Source organism: Ixodes scapularis, unplaced genomic scaffold (assembly GCF_016920785.2).
Source record: "Ixodes scapularis isolate PalLabHiFi unplaced genomic scaffold, ASM1692078v2 PGA_scaffold6__148_contigs__length_123643588, whole genome shotgun sequence".
NCBI classification, from domain to species: domain Eukaryota; kingdom Metazoa; phylum Arthropoda; class Arachnida; order Ixodida; family Ixodidae; genus Ixodes; species Ixodes scapularis.
The window spans coordinates 50,883,441-50,893,119 of record NW_024609881.1 but is presented as its reverse complement, the minus strand read 5'-3'; the positions used below and the strand labels follow the sequence as shown (position 1 = coordinate 50,893,119).

The 9,679-nt window shown below is 45.3% G+C and overlaps 1 pseudogene; it reads left to right on the top strand.

Annotated features, from left to right (window-relative positions):
* The first annotated feature begins 241 nt into the window (after positions 1-241).
* Positions 242-1,305, top strand: LOC121838484 (annotated as a pseudogene).
* Positions 1,306-9,679: the final 8,374 nt, after the last annotated feature.

Here is a 9,679-nt window from a genome sequence, read left to right as displayed (position 1 = left end):
CATTCAGAACGACAATTCACAGAGCGTGCAACATAAAAGAAAAAAGTTGTGGGAAAGTGCCAAACACGATAAGGCTAACGGTAAGAGGGTCCTTCTGGTTCACGATAAGCTACGGATTAATGATGACTCGTATATCTGGGACGAGGCTGCCAATGAACGCGTACTGCTTTCCTCTGCGTCGCCAGCTCATTCTAAGGATTGACGGGCAGTTCCACAAGCTGTAAACAAACAACTGCGGTTTGTAAATTTCAATGCTCGTAGCATTAGTAACAAAATAGATAAGCTTGAGCTCATTTGATTGAACTACGATCCTCATGTGACGATAATCACAGAAACCTGGCTTACCGGTGAAATCAATGATAACGAAGTAATCCCGTCATCGCACAAAATATTTAGAAGAGATCGTTCATCGCGGGGGGGGGGGGGGGGGGGGGGGGGGAGGGGGGGGGAGGCGTTGCAATCGTGCCCAAATCATCAATTGACGCTGTTTTACTAGATCAGATAGATTATAACGAAAGTTTGTTTCTTAGAGTGAATGTGTGCAGTTCAAGTGTCATTTTGTGTGCTGTGTATAGGCCCCCAAGTTCACCCGCTGACTTTTTACTAAGGTTGTATGATCATTTACTACGATCTCAAAATAACAATGTTATCCTCTCTGACGACTTTAATCTCCCAGATATTAGTTGGACGAGTTTCTCAAATGCATCCACTGAAAATGCTACGATAATTTGTGACATAATATTTGCATGTGATTTATCACAGATTGTAACAGAGGTTACACGTGTCCAGGGCTTAAGTAGTTCGCTTGTAGACCTAGTTTTTGTAACGAATGCCTTTTCTGACTGCCATGTTACTGTTGAAGATGGTGTGTCGGATCACAAGTTACTATACTTTTGCTGCTCTTTGGTAGCGCTTCCAGCCAATAAAAAACCCACAGTGACGACTGTCGAAGATTTCAGACGTGCTGATGATGACAGTGTTCTTCAATATTTAGATTCGGCGATTGCTGACTTCGATATAAATGATTTCGATGTATCGGTTCCTTGGCAAAGATTTAAGCTTATATGCTCCTTTTGTTTAGACAACTTCCTTCCTAATAAACAACGGTCACCAAAATGAACACATCCGTGGATTGATAGAAACATCATTCATCTCAAACGTAGACAAAAAAGAATGAGAAAAAGAAAATGTAATCCCGAAAGGCTACGTCAGTTACAGACTGAGTTAACCAGCAGGGTTGCACAGGCTAGGGAATGCTACTTTGTAAATGATTTGTCAGTTTTTCTGAGGGATGACCCTGAATAATTTTGGAGATACCTGGCCAACAAGAATGATCCTGTTGAAAAAATTATGACAAATGACAGTCTTGTTTTAGATAAAAAAGATATTGCTCAGCATTTCAACTCTTATTTTCAGTCAGTTTTCGGAGAAAAAGACGAGTATGAATGTCGCGGTTCTTTGTCACCTATGAATGCTGATTTTATTTCCTATCAAGGTGTTTTGTCAATGCTGTTAAACCTAAAAACGAAGTCTGGAGTAGGCCCCGATAAGATTCGAAGTATTTTCTTCGACGGTACGCAGAGTCACTGACACGTTTTTTGACAATAATATTTCAAACTTCGTTTATCACCAGTGTGCTTCCGAATGACTGGCTCTTAGCACGCGTCGTCAATGTATTCAAGAAAGGAGACCCATTATCGCGAACAAACTATCGTCCCATTTCTCTCACATGTACGCGTTGCAAACTCATGGAGCATATTATTTCAAACTTCATTTCTTCCTTCTTGGAGTATCACAACATTTTATCTCCCTTCCAACATGGTTTCAGAAAGAGGTGTTCGACCACAACTCAGCTTTTAACCACGGTCCACGACTTCGCCACTAGTCTTGATAAATCTGGTCAGATAGACGTAATTTTCTTGGATTTCAGTAAAGCCTTTGACAGGGTCCCTCATGGACAATTAGTATTTAAATTAGAAAATATCCGTCTTTCGATTTCTTTTGTTAAATGGATTAAATCATATCTACAAGGGCGTAAACAGTTCGTTGATATTGGTGGGGAATTTTCAAATGAGTTGCGTGTATCTTCGGGTGTACCCCAGGGCAGCGTTCTGGGGCCCTCGTTATTTCTAGTATACATTAATGATATTGTTTCAGTCATTGATGAAAGTGTAAGCATTAGACTTTTTGCGGATGATTGTGTTCTGTTCAAGTATATAACTAGCTCATCCGACCAGTATGCATTAAACTCTTCACTTTCAAAAATTGCAGATTGGTGTGCCGAGTGGCAAATGAAATTAAATTCAGAAAAAACTGTTTTATTACGGGTAACCAACAAAAAATTCCACTTGATTTTATTTACGATGTCTGTAGCTCCCCTGTGCGCGAAGTTTCAGAGTATAATTATTTTGGACTGACAATTCCTAAGACTCTATCATGGGATACACACATCGATAACACCTGCTCATCCGCATTCCGTAAACTTGGTTTCCTTAGGCGCAAACTGATTAAAACACCATTTAATGTCAGACTTTTAGCTTATAACACTTTTGTGCGATCGAAACTTGAATACGCCAGCCTTGTCTGGGATCTCCTCACAAAAAAACTTTTCGAAGCTGGAAATGGTTCAAAGGCGCGCGGTTAGATTCTTCTATGAAAAATTTAAAAGATTATACTCTCCATCACACCTTATGTAAACGAATGGCATAGCTACACTTGAGCTGCGTAGGAAGCTCTCCAGACTAAAATTTTTATTTCATATGGTACAAAACAATGTACGGCTTGGTACACATAATCACCTCATCCCGTTAATGACACGACCTACGAGGCACCATAATCAATATTCATTAACACCAAGATTTGCACGCACTAATCGTTTCAAATTTTCGTTCTTTCCCCGCACCATCTCGGAATGGAACTCTCTTCCTTCTAGCGTTTTTGAGGCTGCCGATTTTTGTGATGCCATTGATAGTTATTTTTCTTAGATGTGATTGCTTTTTCTGTATAAAAACCTTGCATGTTATTATTTTGCACGTCACTCTCTTGTATTATATTTATTGATATATGCCTCGAATATGTATATCGATGTGTTTTATTCTTGGTTTCAAAAGTGCTTATTTGTATTTTACTTGTTGTTCTTTCCACTCCTGCTGGGCCAGTCTTTGGCCTGCAGTATGTTCTAAATAATAAAAAAAAATTACAGACAACGCTTCTTATTTTGTTAGCAAGGTGTTCGTGGATGCGTGTAAGGCGCTAGGCATACGACACAAACGGACTTCGCCATACCATCCACAGGCGAATATCACGGAAAGGGTGAACCGTAACCTGAAGCAAATGCCTGTATCACATACAGAGCGACACAAAGACTGGGACGCGAAATTGGAAGAAATGGCATTCGCTACCCGCACAACACTAAACCGGTCCACGGGTTTCACTCCGGCCCAACTTAACATTGGGAAAGAGCTCGTGTTTCCCCTGGGAAACGGCCTCCTTTGCACAGATCCTGCAAGCATGCAGCGCACTACCACGCAGTTCGCAGAAGATCTCCGGAAGCGTTTCACGAAGAACCTGCGTGAAGCTCGAGAGAGCCTCGACGTCTCGAGACTGCACCAGGCAAACCAGTAGAACAAGGGAAGGCGAAATCTGCAGTTCAAGGTAGGAGATCTGGTACTGAGGCGAACTCATCCGCTGAGTGATGCTGCTAGTGGCTTCACGGCCTCTTTAGCAAAGATGTGGGATAGCCCCTACCGTGTTAGTAGAAAGCTCTCCAACCTGTCTTATGAGCTGGTGCATTGTAAATCTGGTGAAGTGTGCGGGTCTATTCATGTCGCCGACCTAAAAGCTTTCTATGAACCCGAGGAGGTAGATGTGTCGCAGGTTCCAGATGGCGACTATCCGGACCACCTCTCGGAAGATTCCACACCGTCTCTACCGCGGTACAACTTGAGACGGTGGTGAAGACGACCGGGAGTAGCAGGAGCTCTTAAGTGAATTATGTTCATGCCCTCTTCGGTGTTTTGGGAAGGGGGGGGGGGGGGGAAGAGAAAGTGGCCGCGCTCCCGCATGCACAGTAGGGCAGGCCACTTTCGTGTGCGCGGCCACTTGTTCCTACCGCGCCATGGCCTCATGTTGTTTTTAATTTCTAGTTCCTCGTGCCAGACAGCGGCAACACAGCTCCCATCATCAGACCACCCTCCACCCTGCATCGGTACTGTCCGGAAGTACTGACGTCGGACCCGTGTTCGCCCATCTGAGAAGACCATTGCTGACCCAGAAGAAAGCCCCCCCCCCCCCCCCCCCCCCCCCAAGACCATCTAAGACGTCCTCTGTTTTCGTTTTTGGAAGGGGGGAGATGTGTGGGAAACCTGGCGATTCCAAGCGGTTGGCCCAGGCTGCCCCTCCGACAATCATAAATGGTCATTTTGACCACGAGGAGGCCAAAGGCAACTGGCCACGCGAGCGGCGCTCCGCCGCTGATAAAAGGCCGTCACAGCGGATGTGCGGGGGCTGTTGGGATCGTGGTGCAGGCGATAGCGGTCATTAAATGTTTACGTGTTGTTGAACCGGTGTGCTGTGTCATTCTCCGAGACGGGTAGGAGCAAGGGAAATCCCACACAGCCGAACTAGGAATCCGAGTTGATCAGACAGCCCGACTTGATGATGAATACGCGAGTAAACGACAAGCGCACACGCTCAGGAGAAACATCGTTTAGAGGAGAGCAGCATCTGTCGCTGGTCAACAACTAGGAGCGAATATTTTGTCGCCCCAGCCAAAGGCGAAGAGGGGCACCTGTACATTCAAACTCCCAAAACAATATTAGGAAGATCAAGAGGAAAACACAAGTAACACGAGAGAGTGTCCACAAAACCCCTTTCAATCCCTGGCTCCACCTGGAGGAAGACTGGGTTAGACGATTTGCGCGTTCGGGAGGAGATAAAAGAAACGCTTTTGAACGAGATTGCCCTATTGAAAATTCCATCAAGATACGTAATTTGGGACACTGACTGCCAGTCAGCAGCCTTGATGGAACGTGATGGACCATCAGACGTCATCTGATGGTCCATCAGATGACGTCTGAGTGCCACTGCCAAGGGATTTTCATCAACGAGTGCAGCATTTATATAAGAGTAAAGCTATACGCACTCATAAATATCGCCAAATGCCTCAATAAAAAAAATGTACGAGAAAAAAAAAAAAAAACGCAAGACCACCGCGGATCGATCCCTCGACCACTTGCGTGCACATCGGACACCTTAACCCCTATGCTATGCCACCGCTTCTGGAACTCGATTCGACTATTCGTTTTATACGAGATGCTTCGGCTGCAAATGCAGTTAAGCCGTTAGCATGTTATGCAAAGCACTTGTACATCACTCGCCGTACTTCAGTTCTACTCACCTGCCATGTAGAGTACCTTCGCGCCGTAGAACGATCCCTTTGTTCCCGCGTCTCCGGCTCAGTAGACCTGGTACACCTTGTCGTCTTCAACTACACCGCTAAAGTCGCTTACATCGTCAGAACTCACAACAGGCTGGGTCTTGTCGAGTAGAAATTCTACTAAAACATAAAACACTGTAGAGCCCGGGCAGGATCGACAGGTTGGAGCAAGCGGGCAAACAAAACGAGTCGAGAGCGATCGTTCATTAAAGCTCGGCGAAGCCTCTATGGGCGAAGCGAAGTGGCGTCAGTGGCGTTTTCGGCATTTTGGCGGGCTTCTGATCAAGGTTGTCGGTCGGCTGCGTGTCATATCTCTAACATCAGCAGTTTTATGGGCTCACGTCCCGAAATCGTTTTCTTGTGCATAGATTATTTTTTGTATTCATAAATTCGACTAAATAGTGGTATCCGAACGAACTTTACGTCCTTTGACCGTACGTCTGTCTGCACGTCAAAGCTTTTTGACGTACAGTCAGAGCCAATCGATGTACAATCAGAATCGCCACCAAGACATCTTGATGGCATTTCGCGGCGGCCGACTGCCACCAGGAAACCATCAGAAAGCCGACAAGTGGAGCCTGACTGGAGTTTGACTGTCGGTCAGAGTAACTTGTTGGCCAATCAGACATGTTTCACGTACAGTCAGGCACAGTCAGTGGTCCGCTAGAAAACATTGACTGCCAAACAGGGTTACATTGACGGATTTTTCCTTCGGGTGGGAGCCAAAGTTAAGAGACAGTAGGCATACAAGAGGCTTTCGGGAAATATCCCTGCAGCTCACTGAAGTCAGCAGGATCTAGCTTCCTTAGCCGAGGAAGTGTACGCGCTCGACTGAACACGTGCTCGCGCAGTTTCATACCTGAACCTTCTGAATCAGGCATTGCCGAGAATGCTTCATTGCGACCTTGCCGATCCGTCGGCGTTACCTTCTTCCAATGACGGAACCAGCCTAGCCTCAGACAAGAGTAGTAAAATCTGGATGACGTCACAAGCAATTCGCTGTCTTTCTTTCTTTCTTTATTTGTTTTCCTTCGGGCAGAGCCCGAAAGAAGGGCCAGTGCAAAAGGCTAAAAAAGCCTGACGTGGCACTGGTCCCTTACAGTCCACACATACAAAAATAACATGAAAATGCATTTCATCTAACAAAATAATACAGCAGGATAAAACACTTTTACAGAACTGAGGCACACATACCTAACACAAATGCAACAATAAAAGCCATGTATATAAGGATAAAAATGCGTACTGAATGCAAAAAACAATAATACAGACTATAATCCACATGAAAAAAAAACCCAAGTCATCTCTAACCAATGTGCCATTCAAACAGAATTTTAGAGAGAAAAAGAGAAACCGAAAAAGAGTCTATATAAAGTCGGCCGTACTTGGTTCTATCCATTTGGTGTTGTGTTGCCTTTCGTAAGCTGCGTTTTTCTCGTGCCTTGAATCCTGTCTTGTGTTTGGTCGCTTACCTCCAAGTCTGCAATCAGTTCAGCTCTGGAGCCTGACGATTCATAGTTCCGTAGATTGTTCCGGCGACAAATATTTCCGAAGGTTGAAAAACGTATTGGAGGTACTGATGACAAGGTAGCGAAAAATGTCATCAAGATAGAGTAGCAAATACTCTAGACAAAATGTATTTGCAAGATACCGAAATACAACCTAAAGTATTTGAAATTTAGTATCTTGAGTAGGGTATTTAAGATGGGTACAAATCTGGGTTTACCCCAACTGAGCACTTTCTACAACAATAGTAGTTTTGATGACCAGAGCTCAATAAAGAAAAGGAGAAACCGGCGATGACTTTTGGCGCTAACAGCGCCGCGGAGTGCACTTATTATACGTGTATCCAATCATTTGTTTTATTCACGTTCGAATCATTTTTGTTGTGGGAGCGCAGTGATTATTTGTTTTATTGGTTATATATAGGGTTCTGCGTTTCCGTAAACACCGATAAAACCCGAAGTATAACCCTCGAGCAGTTTTTATAAAAAATCGGTGACAATCGATGAATCCCGAATTGGAGCTTTCCTTCAATGAGAAAAAATCCAAGCTACTGGAGAAAACAATAACCTTCAACTACAATACTATTTTGTATTTACTTCGATCGGAGTCACATAGAACTGTTCGCGAGCCCAGATCTTTCTAAAGAAAGCGGACGCCTTATCTGGGTTTCTTCTTTTATTGCTGCCGGAACGTTCTACAAGTATTTTGGGATCAAGCATGCTCTCTGGAGCCTGGGGATGTTTATAACCGTGCGTGTTTCTTCATGGCAAGGCAAGATAAGCAGCAATTTCTTGTCTAACATAAAAAATGACACCGAAAACACCGTATAGTTTGAGGAAACAAAGAAACCCCGAAAACACCCTTCCCGGAATGCAAAGAAAAATAAACTCCTAAACTGCGAAACCTTATATCTGAAAAAGGTTTAACCGCTTGTTGGATAGCATGCGGCACCCTTCAAACAACGAAGACAAGCCGGGACCGCGAGGGCACTCATCTACGAAAACGAAACCGGTACCGCTGGAAATTGAAAACCGCCACGTGGTCGGATGGAGTATAAGCGCTGACGACAGCGCGATTGGGGCGTATTACCGCAAGCTACACGTGGCTTCGTGATCGCTACGCTTGTCTTTCCCTTTTTTTTGGTAATGATGTCGCGTGGCCTCACTGATGACAGGTGCCGAGGTCTGAAGGGCGATTAAATTACGTTCGCTTGTCAACAAGCTCCATCTGCCGCCCAGCGTTATCGGCCCGCTACAATAACACGGCTATCAGGTTGCTGAGCGCTCGTCGTTTTTTCTATATTTTAGTTTCGCTCGAGACTCAGATTAGTACACCAAATTTGTTTATACATATTTATATCGCTTTTTTGCTTGTGTGAAGGCGGTTAAAAACATTGCTTCGTGCGAGTTTTCAACTTTTACAGTTTAAATCTTCAGAAAGTGTGAATTGAGTCTACCATGAAATGAGGGGGCTTGTTTCTCTTCATTAGATTGATCTTTCAGCATTCGCAATGCGATTTTAGACATTCATATCTTCTGATGTCGCAATGTGTTTTGTTCCGAAGTACTAATAACAAGCTCCCGACCCACAACGCCCTGCGCTTCTGAGAAGGACGCTAAAATAAAATAAAGATACAGAGTTTAAAAGTCTCGAGATGGGAGACGTATGTCACAAAATTAATTTTAGGTGCCAAAGAAAAAGAAAAATCTTTGACAGCAATATTCTTGACGCGATACGCAATATAAGGGGAGGTCACCACCCGCACCGTTCTTTGGACGGGGCCAACAAACACGAACGTGGCCCTGCCCGTTAATACCCGATTGGCTCGGCTGCCCGGTCCAACACTCACACAAGCCTAACTGATCTCGGTCTCAACGTCCGTGCCTCTAGTCTGCCGCCCGACACCACCTGCTAGTCGTGCGAGCAGACGCGCGGCGGCGTACGACACGGTCTGCGGTTTAAACGCACGCTACGGCCGTCTTCAGCACTAGCAAACGTGAAGAGGATCGTAGAGCATCCATGAAAGTGGCGCGTCGGCGTGTCTGCCGTCGCTTGCGTTCGTCTACTGTTCCGTCCCCCTTGTCTAAAACCTGCTGCAATGCTCGCAAGACGCGATCACAGAAGCGGCTTTCGAGCGCACCATCTCGCTCGAACCACGGCCCAATGCGCCGAGAAACTGAGGGAGAGAAGTAAACGAGAGCGCGCGGGAACGTGAGAATGTCGAGCTCTGATTGGAGCGATTAGTGGGTAGAGACCTAAGCTCAGAGTGCTGTGGAGACAAAGGCTAAGGTATTTGTCTCCACTGCACTCCTCGAACACGTTAGAACACCGAACGCCGGCGTGTGGCGTTTGACTCGCGCATTTGAAAGAGTTCGACGAGTGCAATGGAGACAACGGCTTTAGGTCTACCCACTAAGCATTGTAACCAGACGTCGGCAATGTGACTTTCCGTCGCGCTCTCGTCTTCTTGTCTCCCTCGTGGTTTATCGGCGCGTGCAAGCGCCTGTCAGCGTCTGTGGATGTGCCGTAATGAGCGACCGATACGACATAAATATATCTACAAAACTAACATGCAGTCCTTTCATGTTTTTCTTTTTCATTTGTTTTTTCATGGCGTCTGAGGCTAAGGTGGGGGAGAGTCATAACTAGCAATTAAAACGCGTCCTGAAAATATTCGCTCGAGCAAGCCAGGTGCACTGATCAATACTTTTGGAGCTACGTGCCTTGCGAGGCAAA